Raw genomic sequence first — 24,181 nt, forward strand, 5'->3', positions numbered from 1 at the left:
GGTCTGCAAAACAGGAGCAAACGTGTTATCAGGAAGAGATGAAAGACAAGAGATATGCAGTAGGAAAGATAGCCAGATTAGCAGAAGATCAAGACCATTCAAGAGAAAATAGGATTATCACTTGTGGGTGCAGAAAGATTACCAGAGATTGCAAGTAAAGTATAAGGATCCAGTGAGTCAATGTTTGTGTTTAAAAGCATACAATCGTAGAAAATTAGGGTGAGACAGGACCTCAGGAGGTCATCTAGTCCAGCCCCTTGGTCAAAGCAGGGCTGTCTTCAGCTATATAACCTGAGCCAAGCCTTTCTCTAGCTGGGTCTCAAAAACCTCCAGAGATGGAGATTCAACATCCTCTCTAGGTAACCTGTTCCAGCGCTTTACTACCCTTCTCATAAGAAAGTTCTTCCTAATATCTAACCTAAACTTTCCTTGCTGCAACTTGAGACCATTGGTCCTTGTTCTGTCATCTGCCACCACTGAGAACAGTCTGGCTCCATCCTCTTTAGAAACCCCTCCAGGTAGTTGAAGGTTCCATTTAAATTCCCTCCCTACTTCCACGCCCCGCCCCATCTCTCTTCTCTGGACTAAATAAACCCAGTTCCCTCAGCCTCTCCTAAGAAGTCATGTGTCCCAGCCCTCTAACCATTTTTGTTGTCCTCTACTGGACTCTCTCCAATTTGTCTACATCTTTTCTGTAGTGGGAGGTCCCAAAACTGGACACAACACTGCAGATCTGGCCCCACCAGTGCCAAATAGAGGGGAAGAATCACTTTCCTCTATATGCTAGCAATGCTCTTACAAATGCACCCCAGTCTGCCATTTGTCTTCTTTGCAACAAGGGCACACCATTTGCTCCTATTCATCTCATTAACCACTGTAACCCCCAGGTCCTTTTCTGCAGAGCTGCTGCTTAGCCAGTCAGACCCCAGCCTGTACCAGTACATGGAATTGTTCTATCCCAAGTGCAGGGCTTTGTACTTGTCTTTACCAAACCTCTTAAGATTTTTTTGGTCCAATCCTCCAATTCATCAAGGTTTCTCTGAATCCTAGCCCTACCCTCCAACATATCCACTACTCTCCCCAGCTTGGTGTCATCTGCACTTGGTTTTTAGTGTTCAGTAAGATTATATTTTGTGCCTATGCCTATCTTATGAAGGTATTCTATAGATCATGTGTAGGCAACTTTTTCCAGTTGTGGACCAGAATGACCCACTCCTGGTCAAAGGTAAGTGAGCAGGTGCTAGGACTCTGCCACCACCACTGCTTGTCTCCCAGGATATACCCACCACTGGCATTTGTCCCTGCAGCAGCATGAGGTGAGCACCTACAGAAGATGTTCCCTGCCACTGAATCCCCATGTCCACAGGCCAAATATAAATGTTCCATGGGTCAAACCTGGCCTACAGGCCATGTTCTCCTACCTGTGTTCACATGGCTTATTCTTTACCTTTTTCCTGTTTGTTCATTCTGGAGCATAGCTTTTGTCTAGTGTCATCCAGGTAGTTTCCCTGAGGGCATCTGGTTCACGAGATGAGAGATGCACCACATTCTGGGACAGGCACATATAAGATCTGAGGATTCTGAGGATTTTGTTGGTGCAATTGTGATGGCAGTGAAGATAAGATGCAAGGTTTTGCATTTATTGTTAAGGCATGGTTGTGTCCCTTCAGGTGTATGTTGATCAGGGGAGAATTTGAGTCTGATGATGAGCTGGATGAGGTTAGGAGGCTGTTTGAAAGCCAGGCAAGGGGGGCAGGTCAGTGTACTGGGAATACTTCTCTCAAGGTCTGATATTTTTTGAGTGTAGGCTATAAATGTTTAATGCACCTTCTTATTGGCTCAAGTGTGCGATGGCATTTGATAGCCAGAGGTGTGTAGTTAGTGCGGGTTTCCTTTTCATAGTAGGGTAGGTTACTGCAGGATATTTAGCTAGCTCCTTCAAATATAAGTTCTGCCTCTCTACTAGGGTGTCTTTGCTGGATTAGCTTGATATGGTGGGTGTCATGAGTGTTGTCCTCAAGCAGATGCTATAGTATCTAAGGGCCTAACTACACACTACAGCTTTCTTGGTGTGTTTGGGATGATTGCTGTGTAGCAGGGTCCCTTAATCCCTGCTACTCAGACAAGGTGCCCCAAGGTTGCAAGTATGGCTTTCTCAGAGAGATGGCTGAGGTTCCAGACTTTGTGGAGGGAGTCTGTTGTGTCTTGTAGAAAACATGTTTGCTGAATGAGAAGTAGTTTCAGGATAGTTTGTAGAAAACCTAATAACTCTTCAGTGCAGATGCTGCAGTCAGACATAACGGGTCTATCAGGGCTGACTTGTTTGTGAATCTTTGGGAACATGTAAAGTGTTCTTGGAGTAGGATAGTAGGAAATTAGCGCAAGCAGTTTTTCTTGAAGCTGATATGGCAAGGATTTGGTAATGTTCTTCAATTCAAGAGCAAATACTGTTATAGGGCTCTTCCCAAGTTCTTTACAGTAGCCAGTGTCACAGATGTCTGTTAGCCTCATTGAAATAGTCTTGGTGGTTGAAGGTAACTTGTAGCTCCTCCTTTGTCTTCTGGTTTTATTATAGTTCATTGTTCAGGCTTAGGAACAGTTTTTATTTACATATAGAGTTTTACACAGGGTACTGTTCTACTTAGCTGAAGCTGAAGCTGTGTCTGCTTTTTATGAGACCTAAGGAAGATCACCTTGTGTCCAGAAGCCTGTCTAAAGATTTCTCCAAGTCTACAATTGGTCCAGCCAATTGATATCAGCCAAAAAAAGTATCAGCCAAAAAAATTCAGTCCTATAGTTACTATTTTTAGCTACTTTGCATCCTGCCAAAAACAAATCTGTTAATCTGTGTGGCCTCTACTGCTCTGGAGTCATGCTGACAGTATGCCATGTCCTCGATGTAACCCTGTTACAATATCTGTGTGCTGTTCAACAACCACTTGTGATGCCTATGCTCATATATTCCCATTGGTATGCATGGTCCACTGAGCAGGAAATCTTTATGCTTGTTTTAACTGTACTAATATGTTTTGACTACACTTTACTAGTTTAAATAGAAGGCACCCAGTATATTGGTTTTTGAGTGCATTGATCCAGAGTTTTTGGTGGGAGCTGGGTTGGTCTAAGGTCATAGTCAGACAAGGTTCTTTGGGTAAATGTGATATCTTTTATTAGACCAATTAAATAGTTGGAAAAAGTATTCTTTGCAAACTTTTGGGTACAAACACCCTTCTTCAGGCATATAAAGGAAGGGGAGGAGGGTAGTAAAACACTGGAACAAGTTACCCAAAGGGGTACTAGAAGCTCCATCCTTGGAGGTTTTCAAAACCCGGCTAGAGAAAGCTTTGAATGGGATGATCTAGTTGGGGATGGTCCTGCTCTGAGCAGGGGGTTGGGCTAGATGACCTCCTGAGGTCCCTTCCAACCCTAGCTTTCTATGATTCTAAGGGTGTTTGTGCCCAAAAGCTTGCAAAGAACAATTTTTCCAACTAGTTCGTTGATCTAATAAAAGATATCACATTTCCCCAAAGAACCTTGTCTGCCTTGATGCAGTGGCACCTTATTTCATTCAGAGCTTGGTCAGTTTAGTCTCCTGGACCCTTTTTAAGGAAACAAATAGTTGCCATGAACAGTTCTTGCAAAATTCCACTTATTTAACAGCAAACCTTGGGCATGTTCTCCATTGATATAAAATGCATTTTAGCTACATAAAGTGTTAGGCTACAATTCTAACACTACAAGGAAGAGCTACTTTGTCAGTCATTCCAGAGGAGGAAGCTATGCCCTTTCAATCATGGAAAACTTCAGGTGACACTCTTGTGTATATACAAACATCTGTGTATACCTTGCAGGACTCCCCTTAGGTTTTCCAAACAGAACATTCTGTTTTCAGTCACACAGATAAGAAGCATCTTCCAACATATGGATTGTTTTAAGAAATGTAACTGAAATTATTAACTTAGTCCCCTCAGCACAAGTCCCTTCCCATAACACCTCTTTCTTTAAAGCCCTTCAAAGCCCTGTTCACTGACCCATCAGTATAACATGCAAGCCAACTGCAAAATAAGAGACCCTCTACACCAAAGGTCTGGAACACCCGGCCACTTGGTCTACAAGCATTCCTAGAGTACACAGAATTTTTTGCATCCAGGATCTAGGGTTTGTGGGAAGTACTAATTTTCATGGTAGAAAACCCATAGCAGCACCTCGCTGAGAGTTAGTTATAAGACTGAACGCTGTACAAAGTGTTCTACTACATTTTAAAATTAAACTAATATTTTAAGCTGTTTTACTGTTGTTTACTCATCTTTAAATTGTTTCACTGTTTTGAATATATATACTTTTTTTATTTTTGGTTCTAATATTTGCTCTTTCACACAATTTTGGACAGTGATTACTGTATCTATTTGCACTTAGACAAAAATACATTGTTCAATTATGACTTTATAAAAAGCTTTCAAAAATCCATAAAAATAGAAGTCCCAAGCATAAAACGTACAGTTCTCATATTAACCATTTTCATGAAAATTCCTAAGAACTCATAAAAAGCTTCCCATGCTTCATAACTCAGGCATGAATGTCTCCACTAAATGGTCTGCAACACAACCATATGGTCCAATAAGCCAGGTTTAAAATAAGAAAATAATGAGCTCCTGCAATATACCCTGCAATATTTCATGAACTAACAGGACATATTTCATTATATATCCCATTTCCACACTTGGTCATTCTTTGGTACTTTTTCAATAGCGTTCATGACATTTAAGAGCAATGTTTGTTCAGTATCAACAAAGCATAAAGAATATTGCATCATCATAATCACAAGCAATGCTTGTGTCCAATCCCCATGCAATCCACATATTTAAAAATCCTTCAAGTATCCGTTAAATATTACATGGAGTATTACTGAAATAATCCCTGAAGTCTTCTTGAAATGTTCCTGAAATGTGCATAACTAATTAAATAAACCATAAAGAAAACATAATCAAAGACATTTTAATAAAAAATAAGTAAATAAATAAAAATCTCTCAGAAAGAGAACAAAAAACATCCCTGAATAGAGACTCCTGGCAACTGCCATTTTGCACTGGGTGCGCCACTGCTTGTTTTTGGGTCTATGGCAGGGGTGGGCAATTATTTCAACTGGAGGGCCACTTAAGAACTTTTAGTGAGTTGTCAAGGGCCACAAGGGTAGTCCTTCCCCTTGACAGATGCCCTGCCCTCTGATTGCTATCTTGGGACCAGAGATCCTACCCTTAACCCCTGACCTTTGCCACTGAAGTCCCCCTCCCCTACCCGCCATTGCCCTTGGAAGTACTCCTTTTGGGAGGAGGGTTGCCATCTTGGAACCAGAAAAAAACAAACCATATACTAAAAATCAAACATGTACAATAACATTTTTATTTTATTTCAAAAAATATTTTTGTCCTGATCTGCATGTGTTTTCATAGAGTACATAGTGGTTATTGCATAATAGCTCAAAATAAAGTCTTACTCATATATATTGTGTAGGGGGGTAGGTATGGGGTGTGCATGTGTGGGATTTGTGTCGGGGGGACTGGAGTTTATGAAGGGATGTGGTGTGTGTGTGTGGGTGGGGGATTGGGTGGTTGTGAAGGGGTGTGGGGTTGGGGGGGGGTATAAGCCCCCTGTCACATGCCACAGTGCACAGCCCCTGCCACCGGCAGCAGCAGCTGGTGGCAGGCGCTCAGGGTGCTCCTGGCTCCCAGCAAGCAGAGCTCCCTGGCAGGGCACACCTCCTACTGAATCCCAGGAGCTGCACATGGCAGCATGGAGCCTGCCAAGCCTGGCCTGGCCCACTGGCTTGTGCCTTTGAGCCAAACCAGGCTGGCTCTGTTCCAGCACCTGGGGCTCCCAGCACTACAGGAGGGAGCCATACACCATGGGGCCAGTCCAGGCCAGCTCCCTGCCTCCGTGTGGGCCTTCCAGCACTCCAGAGGTGAGCTGCACATGGAGGCATAGAGTCTGCCCGGCCTGTTGGTGCATGACTCCCTACAGCTCCTGATCCGCGCACCACAGGGGCCGTACAGACTCTGTGCCTCCACATGCAGCTCCCCACTAAAATGCTAGAAGCCTCACATGGAGGCATGGATCCAGCCTGGCCTAGCCCGCTGGTGTGCAGCTCCTGCCTGCATTGCCAGGAGCCCCACATGCTGGCACAGAGCCACCCCAGTGTGGCTTAAAGGCGCACGCCAGCAGGGTGGATCAGGCAGGCTCTGTGTCACAAAGTCCAGCTCCCAGGATTCAGCTGGAGCCACAAGCCACCAGGGGGGCCTCCGCCTGTAGTGGACCAAGAGCACTCTGAGGGCCTGCTGCTGCCACTATCAAGGGCTGTGTGCCATGGTGGGGTTCCCACACCTACCTGCAAGTCTCACTCCACCCAGCCCCACCTACTAACCCCACACCCACCTCCCTCCTGCAAGCAGGAACTCCCTCCCTGCTCACCAGCTGTCCAGTCGTACATCATCACACTTGGTTCCTCCACATGGAGCTCCAAGATGGAGTGTCAAATGCTCCACAGAGGTGGAGGCACAGAGCCCACCTGGTGTGCGACCTCTGCAAGCCCACCTCCTGCCAGCTTTCAGAGGGGCAGCTGTGGGGCAGTAATAAATTGTTTTTTGGAGGGGCCTGGCAGATTTTGCCCATGAGCTGCATTTTACCTGTCTCCGGTCTATGGACACTCTACAGATAACATCTTCTAGTCCTTGGTGAAATGCCTTTCATTGTGTTCACACTACATGTTCCACAGATATAGTATGAGGCAAGCAATGCTTACTATTATCTAACCTTTTAAGGAGACAGTGCTGCCTCCACCTTCAATCTTCTAAGTGCATATCCTGTTGTCATCCTGTTGTTATAAATGTATACTCTCCTATAAATAAATAAATAGTTTTTAAAGAACCTATAAGCCTTTACAAACCACCATACATTAATACTTATAAACTCACCACATGATCAACCAGGTCTTGGAGCACAACAGAAAAATATAATTTTTGATTAACGAGTTCATATGTTCAGGGTGGAAAAAAAAAAGGAATATCATTTAGGGCTGTGCAAAACAGCACCATTCTATTTTGACTTCCATTTCACTGTTTCGAAGGGACGGTGTTTTGTTTCGCTGTTTCAAAGCACTGTTCTGTTTCGTGTCATTGAAACTGTGTCGCTGTTTTGACTTGTTTCAACGTTTTGCCCATAGGCTATAATGGAGAATCACAAAAATGTCTATATCTTTGTCAATTCTTTCCTGATTTGAATGAAAACAACAGGGACAATAGCCTCTCCTGAGGCAACAAAACCTGTCAAGTTTCAAGGAGATAGGTGCAGGGGTTTCTGGAAAACTACATGTCACGCTGCTGACAAGCAAAACTCAGGGCATGTGTGACTTTGTGTGTGCATTAAGGCACACCATCACTGGTGCTGGGGCCTCTGCATGACACAGTAGTGTGTCCCAATCAGGTCTCCTCCTCCCCTACAGCCTCATCTCAGTCCACCACTTTATATAACAACAGGTAAGCAGCACAGTACCACCACCAGCATCTCAGGCAGCCAAACTATCACAGAGCCTTTCTTTCCTGCAGGAGCTTCTTCTCAAGCAGCTTCCAGATAACTCTCCTTGCCAGCCCCAGCCCTGGGGCTTAGATGTGCTCAAGGGCCTGCATCCTTCCGGTCAGCTAACCGGGGACAGGTACTAGGGGTATTGGTCTAAGGACATGGCACTGGCAGACAAGGTTCTTTCCCTTGGATCAATACAATTTGGTATGTTTTAGCACACCAACAGAAATATATCTTAGCAAGCTTTTGGTTTGAAAACACATTTGTCAGGCTGAGGTAGCACCTGTAGTTGGTGTGTGTGCTGTTCCTGGATGGAGGGAATAGTAAAGAAGCCAGAGGCTGGCATGCAATGCACACAAGAAAGCCAATTAGTGAAAATAGAAACGGAGGTGTCAGGGGGTGAGGGACAGGCTGAGGGGAAGGGGGATGTAGCAGCACAGGTAAAAGTGTAGAGGTACTTGAGGAGTCATATGTTCAGCAGGTTGTAGTATGTCATAAATACAATGTCTATATTGAGTCCAGGAGATTCCGTACCTAGGAGGCTGATGAAGTGAAGTTCATAGGCCTGACTGTGAAAAGTGGTTTGTAAATTCAAACATGATTTTGTGCTGCAGGATGTTCAACTCTGCTCGTTTGTCCCACAGCATCTTTCCCCGCTTGGTGCTCCGGTGGAAGTTGCCTGCCACCTTCCTGCATTTTGAAATGAGTTTGCTGGTGGTGCTGGCGCCATCACCAGCAGCCCTGTCCCCCTCCAAGGCGTCCCTGACTACGAGGTGCAACTTGTGTGCCATGCAGTGGATAGCAACAAAGTTGACATCACGCACCGCCTTGACCCCATGATCTCTGTTGCCATGTGGGACTCATACATCACCTCAGCTTGAAGGAGAGCCCACCGATGGCCTGACTGGTCACACCAGTGCCCTGTGAGGGAGAGGTAAGCATGACTTCCACCCTGGCTGCTCCAGCTATCCAAGGTGAAGTGTAAAGACACCTGAAGACCTGCCTCGTGCAGCTCCTCCCTCAAGTACTCCCTGCATACTTCATACAGGGAGGGCACCACTGTCCTGCTGAAGGTGGTACATGTGGGCACTTGGTATGATGGGGCCATGAGCATCATAAGCCACCTGAACCCTGGCCACTCAACTAAGGAGAAGGGCTGGCAATGAACAGCAAGCATCTCCTCAATGCTCTGGGTAACCTCACTTGCTTTGGGAGCATGTCCTCATGTGCCTGCCTTTCCTCCACTGGTCCAGGAAGGCCTGCCTCTGCTTTGGAAGGACGGGGGGTTACAGAGAGGGAGACTTCTTTTTTGGGCATGATTCCACTGGTCCCAAGCTGAGAAGGAGCAAGGGAAAGGGGGTGGTACCTGTAGAGATGCATCAGCATCCACATGGTGCTCATGTGTTGTGTTCCCTTGCCCTGGTTGGTTTGGGCTCAGCAGTGCAGGCAGATAGCGTAGGTGGAATCATCTGCCAGCTCAGAATGATCCCAGACCATACTACCCACTTGCTTCTGGGGTGCAGGTGATGTGCAGATGCTGCACTTTCCCCCTCCTCAGCAAGCAGAGGCATAGCAACAGAGGAGCTGACTCAGCTGAGCCACTTGCCTCCACAACCTCTACCTCAACCTCCTCCGAAGTGCCTTCTGGAGAAGTAGACGTGGCTCTAGAGGAAACTTGAGAGGTGTGGAGCACAAACTCAGATGATTCCCCCTGCTTCCCCAGAATTTACCTTGCTATGGCACACAGATCCAGATCCAGCTCTTCCTCCAGCACTGGAAGACTCAGGATGGGAAGTGAAATGGGGGTAGAGGAGATTGTCATGTTAGTGCTGCTGCTTGTTGTCATAGTGGTGGTGTTGAGGGGGTGTTATGGCTGGTGCTCTTGGAGGGGATGCGGACTCAGGCAGTGTCACTGCTCCCCTCTCCTTGCTGCCAGTAGAACCAGAAGCCTCATGCCTGCTAGTTGTAGGAAATAGGCTGCATCTCAGTTTTGGGGTGGAGGGACTTACAGCTCTCCCTCTACCCCCACTTGCACCCCTCCCTGAAGGCTTGCCAGCTGCCTTTCCAGCACACTTCATAGTGTGTTTGGTGTGCTGGAAAATCCATGTGTTTTTCTGTAATGTAGTATGTAATATATGTAGATAATTGTACGTATGTATTTATGTAATAAAATAAAAATATATAAATGTATGTATGTGTTCCTGTATAAATTCCATATCATAATATGCAATACATGCTGTGCTTCTCTGCACAGTGAATGGAATGCACACTGTGAGAGAGCTCAGATTTCTTTTCTAGGGGAAAAGAATCAAAATAAGCTAACCAAAACAAAAAAGGATTTTGGGGGAGGAATAAATTGAAAGAAATTAATATAATAATAAAGGGTATTAGGAAAGGAAAAGGTATTGGAGGATCCCACTTGCTAGTAACAGACTAGCAAATAGGAAGTGATAGCCTTTCTCTGATGCTGCTGAGCTGCTGGAAGACACAGCTCAGTAAGCTGACCCCAAGGCACAGAGAAAGTTCAGTTCAAACAATGCTTTTTATGCTTTTTTCCATCCCTCCCCCAGATCACTGGGATTGGAAGGGAACTTGGAAGGATGACAGTCACTTGTCAGCTACACATGTCAATATCAGAGCAGTCCTTCCCCCCTTTCCCTCTCCTTAGTTTCTCTTTAGCTGCAAGCAAGCCCAGCTTCAAAACTTGTTTCAAAACTTCCTAAACGTTTCAAGTGCCCCCGTTTCATTTTGAAACTATTTCAAAGCCTTTTGTTTCATTTCAATTTCGCTGGTTCAAGCTCAAAATGAGTTGAAACAGCGTCGAAATGAAACACCTGTTGAAATTTCACACAGCCCTAATTTCCATCTATCGTCACAGTGTGGTTCAGGAACCTCATCTATGCAAAGCCATAGATAACCACTTAAACATTTGCAATCCTCAGGGACATCGCAGCAGTATCTTCTTAAAATAGGTACATTTTTCATGAGTAAGTATTGCTTATATCCCCACTACAACAGCTCCAATAGTCAACATGCCGAAAACAAATTATTTAGGTATTGAGTAAGTAGTACTTGGGAATGGTAAGCTTCCCACAACCGCAAAAACTGCCCAGTAATCTGGCATAGCTAAATTCTTCAACAAGTTGCCAAATATACGTCCAGAAGCTGTTTGTATTTGCATTTACCAACCTCTTTACTGTTAGAGCAGTGAGACAGTAGAAGAAATTGCCTTATTTCTAGGCTTTGTTAGTCACTACATGGGACAGAAGCATAGGATAACTGGACACCCTGTACTTGGGACCACAAATGCAACTCTGTGCATCACTCACTCTGACCAGAAAGCCAGAACTCCTTTTTCTATCCCTCATGGGGAAGGAATTTTTCCCTTCTTGTTGCTCCTGGTGTCTACAGGACTTTTTTGTTTGTTTGTTTTGGCCTTCCTCAGAAGCATTGGGTATTGACCTTGGCCAAGACTGGGCATTTTAACAGGAACATGCTGATGTTCCTGCTAGGACTAAGAATCCCAAAGGATCTTACTTCTCTGTCTAGGGTCAAACTAATCACTGCATTTGGGATCCAAAAAGAATTTTATTCTATGGTCAGACAAGCATGGAATGTGGGAGTTTTCAACATCCTCTGTAGCAAGGGTTATGGTACTCTTCCTTGAATCTCTTGAACATACTTTAACCAATTGCTTCCTGTCCTTCTAATGAAAGGACATTGGCAGTGCCATCATTCCACTGCTTTATCTGTAGCAAGTTACAGGTTGTTTTTCATGTTTCAGGTATTAATGCCTGGTAGTCATGTAGGAAGGTAGTTCCTGAAGTTTAAAAAAAGATAGGACAAACAGCTGTCTAGGATGTTTTAGATGGGGATGTTCCTGTTTAGAGCAGAGGGCTGGACTAAATGACCTTCTGAGAACACTTCTTGCCCCTATGTTTTTTTTATTCCATGATTCTGTGCATCAGTGTAGATTTCTGTTGCTCCATGCTGGCCAGTAAATTTGAAAATGGCACATGGTAGCCAAAGCAAGATGAATTATGGAATGGCAAGAGCAAACTTATGAAAATTTGAGTTTGATCACAAGGTCCAGATTTTCTGCTGATCCTGGGTAGTTTCCACTATATTTTCCAAAAAGCACTTAGAAAAAATTCCATAAAACAGAGGGACCAGCAGCAAGACAAAAGGACACAGGACACTCACCCACTATGCTGAGTACTTATGACAAAGAAAGCTAATGTGTTTGTTTTTAAAGGAACAGTTTGTGTGCTCTAAGTCAGCACAAATATGATATCTTCATGTAGGTAAGCACCAGGTGAATCCAGCAGTCAGTCGATCTGCATAAAAAATGAATTCTCGTAGGTCTCTTTAAATCATCATTTTGAATAATCCATAGATTGAAAATTGTCCATCCAAAAAACCTGGACAATAATAAATTAATTATAAACAACAGATTAATCTGAAAACTATAATAATTATCTATTCATCTTACTAGCACAGCTCACAATCAAAGTTTTTCTATAATCTAATATTCCTCAGAGTTTATGTTGATTTAAAACTTAAATGTTCAAAAATAATTTTTGCTTCATGTATTCTAAAACAAAAAGGAGACACGTTTCTCTTTCAGTTAACATGAGCATTAATGTTCTGTCTTAATAGAATGAATTTACTATAACATATGCTTTGCCCTATCAGTTATTTATTCAGACACCTTACATAGCTTAAATTATCTGGGTCTTATAAGAAACAAGTATTCTTCCTCAAGATTTTTTTAGTGAAGGAATTAGACATTTGTGCTCAATGCTGATCACATTGTAAATGGGAAGACTGTTAGCTTGTCTGCCACAAGATAAGCAAAAAATTAAATCTGAAGATAATTCATGCAAGGCCTTTTTCTATTTAGGAGCAATATTTCTTAAGCAAAACAATACTTGTTAAAATGCATCAGAATTCCTACTTCCTACAAAAGCATACCGCCCTAAAGATTACCATAAACTGGGATATACTAGATGACCTGTCCCTTTTTAGGCTTCAGTTCATTATTTCTCCTGGAACCCAGAGACTGATCTACAAAAAAGAAATCAAGACACATCCAGCAGAAAGTTGGAAGAGTGAAAGAAGTGCCAAAGTAAAAAGGTCTATATTAGTCTAGTCTATATTTAGGCAAAAATGGGTGCATCTAAATGAGGCATTTTCTATGGAGTTTCCTATTTAGCTCTGAAGTAAAGTCTCAGTTTCTACATGTGCACTCATATTCATAGATTCATAGACATTAAGGCTGGAAGGGACAGCAACAAGTCGGCCCGTCAACTCGCCCTGGAAGAAAGCTGGATGCAGCAGCAGGCCTGGCACCAGAGGAATGTGGTAGAGCTAAAGGTGCCCAAGATGTCCGTCTATGATGACCCTGAGGTATTTCTGGAAAGCTTTGAGCAGGCAGCATTGGCAGCCGGGAGTGAAAAGTCTCGCTGGGCTAGGCTGGAATGGGCTGGCCTGCTGGGAAGTGAGGAGGATGAGCCAGGTGGGGAAATTTTCGACATAGAACATTTATCCAGCAGTAAAGTATTTTGGAGGACACAAGCTACGGAGAATGAGTTCCAGGCCATAAAAGAGACTGAACTTGCTCAAGAAGAGGAGGACATGGTGGACCCGAGGCGATGTGTAAGTCTACCCAGATTTGAGGTTAGGAGAGGGTTGCTTTATCAGATAAGGGCCAGAGTGCAAGAAGGGGAGGAAGTTGCCCAGCTGTTAATACTGCATTGGTTTAGGGTTCCTCTCAAAGTTAGCCCATGAAAATCCCCTGGGTGGGCATATGGGGTGTAGCAAAACAGAGGCCCATTTAACAAAGTGGTGTTTTTGGCCCAAGATGTATGAGCAGGTCAAGAGTTTCTGCTGAGCCTGGCCAGCTTGCCAGAAGATAAGCATGAACAAGGCAGCCCAGGCACCATTGCAACCAATGCCCATCATAGAAGTACCATTCTCCTATATTGCACTTGATGTGGTGGGGCCCTTCCCTAAAATTTCAGCGGGGCATCAATATTTGTTGGTGATCGTAGATTATGCAACCTGGTTCCCAGAGGCAGTCCCGATGCATACAGTCACAGGGCCCTGGGTGGCAGAAGAACTCCTCAAATGGGTTACCCAGGTGGGGATCCCCAGGGAGATTGTTACTGATCAAGGTCCAATTTTATGTCAGGCATCCTTCAGAGTCTGTGTAAAGTGTTGCAGATCAAACAACTGTGTATGGCCATATATCACCCTCAAACCAACAGCCTAATGGAGAGGTTTAATGGGACTCTAAAGAACATGCTGTTTCGGTGTGTTCAAGCCAAGCCCCATAAATGAGACCTTATGATCCCACCATTGTTGTTTGTGGCACAAGAGGTCCCACAGTCGTCTCTGGGGTGTTCTCTGTTTGACCCAGTATACGGACACTGCCCAAGGGGCGTATTGGATTTGGTAAGGGAAGATTGGGAGGAGATGCCACATGAGGGTGCTAGTCATGTGGAGTACATGAGAGAACTGAGGCAGCGGTTGCAGAGAGGAGGGGAGTTGTCACGAGAACACCTGAGGGTAGCACAGAGAACCCAAAAGACCTATTACAATAAAAAAAAACAACTCAGGAGAGTTGTTTTTGAGTAGGCCAGAAGGTCTTAGTGTTACTCCTGGATATGGAGAGGAAATCTTGAGGTGTTGGCAAGGCCCTTTTGAGGTGGTTAGGCAAGCTGGCCCTATTGACTATGAGGTTTTTAAACCTGGTCATAAAAAGGAGAAGCAAATACACCACGTTAATCTGCTCAAGGAATGGAGGGACCAGGAGGGTTTATTGATTGATCCGTCCCCTCCAGACAAGGAGTTTGGTCAAAATTTGGGTGCAGACCTGGATCAGAATAAGGTGGGTGTGGAGGTCCCGGCTGGTGTTCAACTGAGCATCCTGCAACAGGGTCGACTGAAGAATTTGGCTATGGAATTTCAAGATGCTTTTAGTGAAATTCCAGGGTGTGCCAAAAGGATAACTCATCAGACAATAATCCCTTTGGGGTAGATCGTGAGGGAAAAGTGAAGCAGAATCCCATACCACAGATACCAGGCAATCCATGAGGAAATTACGAAAATGTTGAAACAAGGCATCATTCAGGAGTTTCGGACTCCTTGGCATAGCCCCATTGTGGCCGTGCCTAAGCCTGAAGGGTCATTAAGGCTGTGTGTGAACTTCAGGAAAGTCAATGCCATATCTCACTTTGATGCCTTCCCTATGCCCCAGATTAGTGCGTTGCTGAAGAAAGTGGGACAGGCTAGGTTTATCTCAACCCTGGACTTGGTGAAGGGGTACTGGCAGGTACCATTGAAAAAGGAAGATATGGCCAAAATGGCATTTGGCACGCCGTGGGACTTGTACGAATTTAGGTGAATGCCTTTCGGGCTCCATGGGATGGCAGCAACCTTTCAAAGGTTGACTGAATGGATGTTGGGCTTCACCAGCAGTATGCAGCCACTTACATAGATGATATTATTATTTATACACAAAATTGGGAGGAACACTTGGGAGCGGTAAGGGCTGTACTACAAGAATTACATCAAGCTGGGCTGACAGCCAACCCAAAGAAGCACGTATTGGGTAAGGCTGAAACAAACTATCTGGTGTTTATGGTGGGTCAGGAACAGATTCGGCCTTTAGCTAATAAGGTAGCCTTTACCTGATAAGGCTTTATGTCATTATACACCACCCCAGAGTTGCAAACAATTTAGGACATTTTTAGGCCTTGAAGGGTATTATCAATGATTTATGCCCCAGTTCACAGAAATAACAGCCCCCTTAACTGATTTGCTGCAAGGGAAAGGTAAGGGCCCCCTTAAGTGGGATGTAGTAAGTGGACAGGCATTTGAGAAGATGAAGAGTGTCCTCTGTCAAGATGCAGTACTGGAAACTCTAGACTTTGAGTCACCTTTTATTCTACAGATGGACGCCTCCTTTTGCAAGAGATTGACAGAATTCCCCAGCCGGTAGACTATGCCAGCCAGAAGTTGAACCCAATGGAAAAAAGGTACGCTATGGTAGAGTGTGAATGCCTAGCCATAAAATGGGGTGTTAACTATTTCTGGTACTACTTGCTAGGATGTGAGTTCACCCTTATAAATGACCATGCCCTACTGAGGTGGCTTAACACCAGACAGACAATGTGCGCATCACCTGGTGGGCACTGACATTGCAACCTTTTCACTTTAATATTGAGTACAAACTACCATCCTCCCAAATTTAATTAAATCATCAAAGTCGTGGCAGGAAAGATAACAGAGAAGAATTCTGACCCAATTTTGCTGACTGATGTCCACCCTGGTACAAGCAAGGCAAGTGGATGTCATCGGGACACAGGGCCCTGCGTCCGTATCCTGTGATATCCCAACAGCTCCCTCCAAGTCACCCCTGAGCCTTCACTTCTCCAGGCTGAAGAATCCCATGCCTCTCAGCCTCTCCTCATAAGGCCTGTTCTCTTGACCTCTAACCAGGTATGTGGCTCTCTCTTGGACTCTCTCAAGCTTCTCCACATTCTTTCTAAAGTGTGGAGCCCAGAAATGGATGCAGTACTCCAGCTGCAGCCTCACCAAAGCCGAGTAAAGTTAGAGGATGACTTCTTGGGTCTTCTTGAGATGCATCGGTAGATGCAAGCCAGAGTTTTATTTACTTTGCTAGCTGTGGCATTGCATTGGTGGCTCGTGTTCATCTTGTGATCAATCATGACCCCCAAGTCTCTTTCAGTCATGGTGCTAGTAAGTGTAGCGCTGCCAAGCCTATATGTATGATGTGGGGTTTTTCTCTTGAGGTGGAGCGCCTTGCGTTTCTCTGTGTTGAACGTCATCAGGTTTTGATCCACCCACCTTGTGAGTCTGTCCAGGTCAGCCTCTGAATCACCAACCTAGCCTCTAGCATGATCTCACTTCCCCATAAGTTGGTGTCGCCTACAAATTTAGCCAGTCCACTTCTGACACCCTAATCAAGATGATTTATGAATATATTAAAGAGTACTTGTCCAAGTACTTAGCCCTGGGGGATGCCACTGGTCACCACGTGCCATGTTGACTCAGTTCCATTAACTACCACTCTCTGGGTCTGACCACAGAACCAGTTCTCCAACCATCGGACTGCAAGGTTGTTGAGGCCACAGTTCCCCAATTTTACCATGAGGACATCATGGGAGACCAAGTCAAAGGATTTTTTGAAATCTAAATATATGGCATCAACCTCTTCCCCCTTGTCCAGGTGATGTGTCACCTGGACATAGAAGGAAATGAGGTTGGTCAGGCAAGACCTACCTGCAACAAAGCCATGTTAGCTATCTCTCAGCATCAGGGTACTGTAAACTAATACACAGTGTCATAGGTTAGTACTTGTAAACAGTGTGGCAGTATTATGTACTATTTTGCAACACACGTATAGATGCTGACAGGGCTGACTGGGGCACTAGGGAGCTTCAGTACAGAGGCTGCCTGCTGGCTAGCCCTGCACTGAAGCACACTCGTGCCCCAGTCAGCCCCTCCACAGCACACTGAGCCAGTTCAAAGCAGCTCTGGGCTAGCAAGCTGAACCCCTTGACCTCCTGCCAGCCGGGGCTATACCAACACAGCTCAATGTGCTGTGATCCCAGGCGCACAGCGCCCAAGAGCAATAAACTCCAGTGTGAACTGCACCAGAGTTTATTGCTCCATGATAATAGCACATGTAAATGCACCCAACATGTCCAGTCCTACACAAAGGCAAGCGTTACACTGAAGTTCCTCTTTTTGTCACCCATTAAATACCAAGAGGAGCCTAATGCCCATGGTAACATAACAATAACATAACTCGGTGGGGGACAGATAACTGCTCACAGCACAGAGCTGCCTGCCTCATCCTCTATGACATGAGAAAGTAAGGAGGGGCAGAGCAATGGCTTTAACCAGATTATATGCCAAGAAATGCTGCTGATTCATCTTTAACAGGGTTAGCACTTATCACTGTTCTATGTGTTTTATGCAGAGGCAAAACACTTAAAGATATTTTATCTGACAATGTCTAACAATACTTTGTCTAGATAATTTCAAAGTTTCACTTCTATTTTGATCTTTCTTTTAATTTGATCAGTAGGTCTTTTTCTCTTAAACCATTTACATATGAAAGCCAAAGAGGCATTTTATATGAAAAAAAAAACCAAGCAGTTCCTTTTAAAAATATCAAAATTGGATATTTCTGCAATTTTGAGATTTTTTTTTTTTACAAAAGTTTCCAACAGGGAAATCTGAAAAAATAAATTAATTAATTAATTAATTAAAAAAAAAAAGATTTAAACTGTTTAGTTTAAACAAAATTGGTATTTTCCAACAAAAAAAATGTTTTAGCTAAGGAAAAAAAGTGACTTGCTTTATTTTGTACACTATGAATAAGTTCTGAGTTTAAGATTAATTTTGGTCTTTATGTAGGATTTTGTTGCTGTTTTGTTTCATAGATTTCATAGATTTCATAGACATTAGGGCTGGAAGGGACCTCGGAAGATCATCGAGTCCAGCCCCCCGCCCAAAGGGCAGGACGTCAGCTGGGGTCATAGGATCCCAGCAAGATAAGCATCCAGTTTCATCTTGCAGGTGTTCAATGAAGGCACTTGAACAACCTCCGGCGGCAGGCTGTTCCAGACCTTGGGGGCTCGGACAGTAAAGAAATTCTTCCTTATGTCCAGCCTGAAACGATCTTGTAGTAGTTTGTGACCATTCGTCCTCGTCATCCCTTGGGGCGCTCTGGTGAACAAACGTTCCCCTAGATACTGGTGGTCACCCCTGATAAACTTGTAGGTGGCCATCAGATCACCCCTGAGCCTGCACTTTTCCAGGCTAAAGAGCCCCAGGGCTCTCAGCCTGTCATCGTAGGGTCTGCTTCCCTGACCCCTGATCATGCGCGTGGCTCTTCTCTGGACTCTCTCAAGCTTCTCCACATCCTTTTTGAATTGTGGAGCCCAAAACTGGACGCAGTACTCCAGCTGCGGCCTCACTAAGGCCGAGTACAGGGGGAGAATGACGTCCCGGGATTTGCTTGAGAAACATCTATGGATGCAAGCCAGCGTTTTGGTCGCTTTACTAGCCGCAGCATCGCATTGCAGGCTCATGTTCATCTTGTGGTCAATGATGACCCCCAAGTCTCTTTCTTCCATAGTGCTAACCAACATAGCACTGCCGAGCCTATAAGGATGCTGCGGGTTTTTCTTCCCAAGGTGGAGAACCTTGCATTTATCGGCGTTGAACACCATCAGATTCTCATCCGCCCACTTGCTGAGCCTGTCCAGGTCAGCCTGGATCACCCGCCTGTCTTCTGGCGTGGATGCTTTGCCCCAAAGTTTGGTGTCATCGGCGAACTTGGCCAGTCCGCTTCTGACTCCAGTGTCCACATCGTTAATGAAGATGTTGAACAGTATGGGTCCAAGGACAGAGCCCTGGGGGACCCCACTGGTCACAGGACACCATGATGAGTGACTTCCATCAATTACTACCCTCTGGGTCCGACCCCGGAGCCAATTTTCCAGCCAGTGGATCGTGGGGGACCCAAGGCGACAATTGGCCAGTTTCTCCAAGAGACGATCATGGGACACCAGATCGAAGGCTTTTTTGAAGTCAAGATATATGACATCAATCTCATCTCCCTTGTCCAGGTGATAGGTCACCTGGTCGTAGAAGGAAATGAGATTGGTCAAGCAAGACCTACCCTCAACAAACCCGTGCTGGCTATCCCTTAAGATGTTGGCGTTGGCCAGTCCATTAAGGATGGCCTCCTTAATAAACTTTTCTAAGATCTTCCCCGGGATAGAAGTCAGGCTGATGGGCCTATAGTTAGCCGGATCCACTTTCCTCCCTTTCTTGAAGATAGGCACCACGTTGGCCTTCTTCCAGTCTTCAGGCACTACACCAGAGCGCCAAGAGTTTTCAAAGATCCATGCTAGAGGCTGGGCTATGATGCTCGCCAGCTCCTTGAGTACCCTGGGGTGAAGATTGTCAGGGCCGGCTGACTTGAAGGTATCCAGCTTCTCAAGATGTTCCTTCACAAAGTCAGCATTAATGGAGGGCAGGGGATCACCCTCACCCGGACTTCCCGGCCCTGTAGCAGGCACGGGCGTCCCATGGGGCTGATGAAAGACCGACGCAAAGTACCTATTTAATAGGTTGGCTTTTTCCTGGGCGTCAGTTGTCAGTTGCCCCATCTGGTTGAGCAGGGGTCCAACATTGCCCCTGCTTTTCCTCCGGCTCCCCACATATCTGAAAAAGGACTTTTTATTGTCCTTGATGCTCAAAGCTAGCTGGAGTTCAGTTGCAGCCTTGGCTTTCCTGGTCTGCTCCCTACAGGACCAGACCAGTGCAGAATAATCCTCCTTGGAGGTGACTCCCATCCTCCATCCTTTGTAGGCCTTTCTTTTTAGCCTCAGGAGGTCTGCTAGGTCCCTAGAGAGCCAGGGGGGCTGCTGTGCCCTCTTGCTGCCTTTCCTCCGAGATGGAATAGACTTAGTTTGTGCATTGAGGATCACTCCCTTGAGGAGCAACCACTCTTCTTGAACTCCCCTCTCCCTGCGGTCACAGTCCCTTAGGGCCTCACTGACAAGCCTCCTGAGCTTGTCAAAGCTTCCTGAAGTCAAGGACTTGCGTGTTGCTGACCGACTTGCCAGCTTTTTGGCAGATGGTGAAGGTGATCAGCTCGTGGTTGCTGTCACCCAGCTTCCCATCGATCACTAGGTCGCCGACTAGGTCCTCCCCAGTAGCCAGCACCAGGTCGACCAGCGCTTTGCCTCTCGTTGGCCCATAGACTTCTTGAGTCAGGTAGAGGTCATCCACGCACGAGAGGAAGCTCTGCAACCGCTCAGATTTTGCTGAGCGATCCTCCCACGAGATGTCTGGGTAATTGAAGTCACCCATGACAACCATGGTCCTGGAGCAAGCTGCCTCAGCCAGTTCCTGGGCAAACTCCTGGTCTAGCTCAGGACTTTGGGTGGGAGGTCTGTAATAGACTCCCACCATTGTGTCCCCTGTGCCGTGTTCCCCACGGATTTTAACCCAGAGGGTCTCCAGCCGTCCACCCTGGTCGCCAATATTGGCTTGCAGGGACGCGTAGCTTTCCTTAACATAGAGAGCTACACCCCCGCCCCTTTTCTCTACACGATCCCTCCTGTACAGGGTATAGCCATCTATCCCCGTGGTCCAGTCATGGGTGGAGTCCCACCAGGTCTCCGTGATCCCTATGACATCGTAATTGTTTGCACTGAGCAGGAGGATGAGCTCCTCCTGCTTATTCCCCAAGCTCCTGGCATTTGTGTACAGGCAGGCAAGCGCCCCCTGGGGGGCTCCTTCTTTGCCCACAGATTTTACCAGGGCTGGGGCCCTGTTTATTGATTCTAATATTTTTATGTTGTGTAGAGTGCATTTAAAGCTTATATTTTTAGAGTGCATATAATTATGCCAACATTTTAAAGAGAGGTGTTCTAAAAACAGAAATAAATTAACACAGAACCACAACGGAATCTCATTTACACAGTAAATTACTATATCTCTCTGAAAAAACACAACTACACTATGCACATACAGCAATGGATATTCCTTATTACATAGTGCTACATGATGCAAATCTTAGATCAGCATTCTGTCAAAAGGGATCTCTCCGTCTTAAAAAGTAGTAGATATTGCTTAATTGCTTCATGGTCCAAGACAAGGTTATCCATCAAAGAGATCAGATCTGGATATGCTTTACATCTAATACTGGATGTGGCATACTCTATTTCTCTTAATAAATTCAGAGGAATTGTTAAAATCCCATCCTTTATTTTTATGCCCATATCCTACCTTTGCTTAGCACCTAACAGGTGGTAATTGGCATCTAACAGGACTGAGTCATAAATTAAAATGAACACGTATGGGGGAAATCTGCTTTCATTACTTTTGTCTTATGGCTGAACCCTGCAAGAGTCTAAGAACCTCACAAATTGAGTTTATTCAGCTGTCAATCGAATTTAGAATCAGGTCTGTAGATAGTAGGCTCTTTAAGGCACAGATATGGTGTGTGAGAGTGCATGTTATACCCAAATGTGCATATTCACATATTAGTTAAATAGATCTTAGACACTTTCATATAACTTTATATCTGTGGTGACAGGACACAAAAAATGTAATAAATAACAATAAAGGAACATTTTAACAAACAAAAATTCCATTAGCTCACATTGGTGTGAGCTGATCTTAAGAAAAACAGATTTTTTGCTGAGATGACATAATATTATTGCTCTCTTTATATGATGAATTATAACTCTGTCAAAATAAAGGAAGAGAACAATTTGTCTTCATTGATTGATATCTTTTATGAAGTGTACTTAAAAATAACCTATCCAAGTGTTTTACAAAAAAAAACAAGAGATTCAAGTAGAGCAGTTGGAAATGAAAAAAAAAAGCCCCACTTAAGTGCACTGTGCCACCTGCATTCATTCATAATGCATCTTGATGCAATTTCTTTTTTTATATGTACTTGAATTCAAAAACAACATGAAAGCAACTTGGAGTGCAGTACCTTGTGTCTAGAGATTGCTGGCTACTTTTCATGCCAGTGGTTTCACAGAATGGGACAAACAGTCTTCATTAGCTCATCACTGAATTAATACATTTGTCTCTGGTGTTGGGTTTTATTATTTGACCCAGCTCATGATGTAAGGTCATTGTAATACTTTTTTTTATACAATTCAAAAAATGTGGATCATCTTGGTTAGAAGTTAGAATTAAACGCTATTGTCCACAGTTTATTAAATTAAAATATGATCAAATAAATTCTATATCCAAACAATGCCATCCATGTGATGACATAAATTACATTTCCTATGATTGCTGAAGAGAGATATTATAATAAAAAGTTCAGCTAAAAATTATTACCTATTAATCAATTTTCTGAATTTCAGGACAGTAATTCATATCTGATGGGTTCTTCTTTCTCTGTTACCCAAACTGAAAAGCTTGCCGTAAAAGAGAGGTTTTGTATGTCAGAGAATAAAGCCACATTATTTTTCAGCCTCATGGTTGATCACCGTGTCCTTTCATGACATTAGATGAGGTTTCACGAGGATACAAGCACCAAAATCTTTGTATTTGGGTCTCCCTATAAAAAGAGAGTTTAAAGCTTGCTACTGAGCAGCTGTGATTGCTACACATTACTCAGCTGTAACATTCCCCAAACGGCTGCTACAACTGCCTTGTTGACTTCTTTGAGCAGCAAGTAGTAAGCCCATCATGCTATACTGTTTTGCTTCTCTGATGACAGTGATAAGTGAGGTCTTACAGCAGATAGGTCATTCATTCATTTATTAAACTAACTATAGTATTTACTTGGTATTTAATGTCCCATGCCCCTTAACCATTAGAAAAACTATTAAGAACTACTTGATTATATTGAAAAAAGTTTTCAAATAACAGGATTTCACAGGCTCATACACCAAGATACAAATTAATTTAATGAATTATGGAGTTATGCAGTATGTTCAAGGGCCTGGAAGATAGGCCCTACATGATCAGGGGCCTGGAGAATAGACCCTATGAGGAGAGACTCCAGGAACTAGGCTTGTTAGTCTGAGTAAGAGGAGTCTGAGAGGTGACTTGATGGCCCACTACACGTATGTCAGGGGGGAGCACCAGGACCTGGGAGAGCAACTCTTCAGGAAGGCACTCCTTGGGAGGATGAAGACCAACAGTCACAAACTAACAGAGGGAAGATTTAGACTGGACTTAAGGAAGAACTTCTTCTCCATAAGGGTAACTAGAACCTGGAACACACTCCCAGCAGAGGTGGTGCGGTCACCATCCTTGGTGGTGTTCAAGAGGAGTTTGGATAAGCACCTTGTTAAGCTAGTTTGAGCTCATTAACCTCCTGCCTATGACAGAGGACTGGACTTGATGGTCCTCCAGGTCCTTTCCAGTCTATTGATTCTATGAAGGGTAAGGAACTGTGGGATAAGAAAGAAAGAATGGGAAGAGAACAGGTTTTCCGTTCCTGGTTCCTAAAGAAGGGCTAGCAGAAGAAAACTCCTTAGTCAGTACCCCCTAGTCTGAAGAAGGAAGAGTCTGACACTGAATCAGCACTTTTGGTATCATTAATACAGACTTGCCTACTAATCCAACTAGGTCCATGGCCTACAAAGGACTCTCTAAAGGAAGAACATCTTACTGAGACCTTGTGTTAATCCATTTGTGTTGTGCCAACCCTGCAGCCCCAGAAACTGGCACAAGAAACAAAGGGGAGTTCCAACTTTTTACAGGAAATCATAAGAGTTAAGGCAGGGATGTACAAAATATGGCCCACAAGGGGGATGGAGGGCAGCTCAGGCTGTGGCATGTGTGGCTGATCCCACCATCCCCAGGCAAGTGGTGGGTTTGGGGTGGCATGGTGGACAGACACTGGTTCCTGGCAGCCCCTGCAGTGGCCACTCAGTCTGCTACTGCCACTAGTGTCTCTGTTGCTGCTAGATATGGCTCCACTGCCCACGCACCTCAACCCATCAATCCCACACAGACTGCTGGGGGATACCAAACAAAGTGGGCAGGCAGGCAGACAGCCAGCCAGGATCCCCCTGGA

The 24,181-nt window shown here is 44.7% G+C and overlaps 1 protein-coding gene across 7 annotated transcripts in view; it reads right to left on the minus strand.

The window, feature by feature from the left end:
• Positions 1–24,181, minus strand: part of TAFA2 (TAFA chemokine like family member 2) — a 373,730-nt gene that overhangs the window by 176,136 nt on the left and 173,413 nt on the right. Inside the window, exon 1 of one of the 7 annotated variants that reach the window (XM_059726052.1) lies at positions 6,808–6,829. The exons of the other annotated variants lie outside the window; for them this stretch is intronic. The gene's annotated coding sequence lies outside the window, so the exon portion shown is untranslated. Of the gene's footprint in view, positions 1–6,807; positions 6,830–24,181 lie in introns of those variants that run through there. 7 annotated transcript variants of the gene reach the window in all.

This window comes from Alligator mississippiensis, chromosome 4 (assembly GCF_030867095.1).
Source record: "Alligator mississippiensis isolate rAllMis1 chromosome 4, rAllMis1, whole genome shotgun sequence".
NCBI lineage: Eukaryota > Metazoa > Chordata > Crocodylia > Alligatoridae > Alligator > Alligator mississippiensis.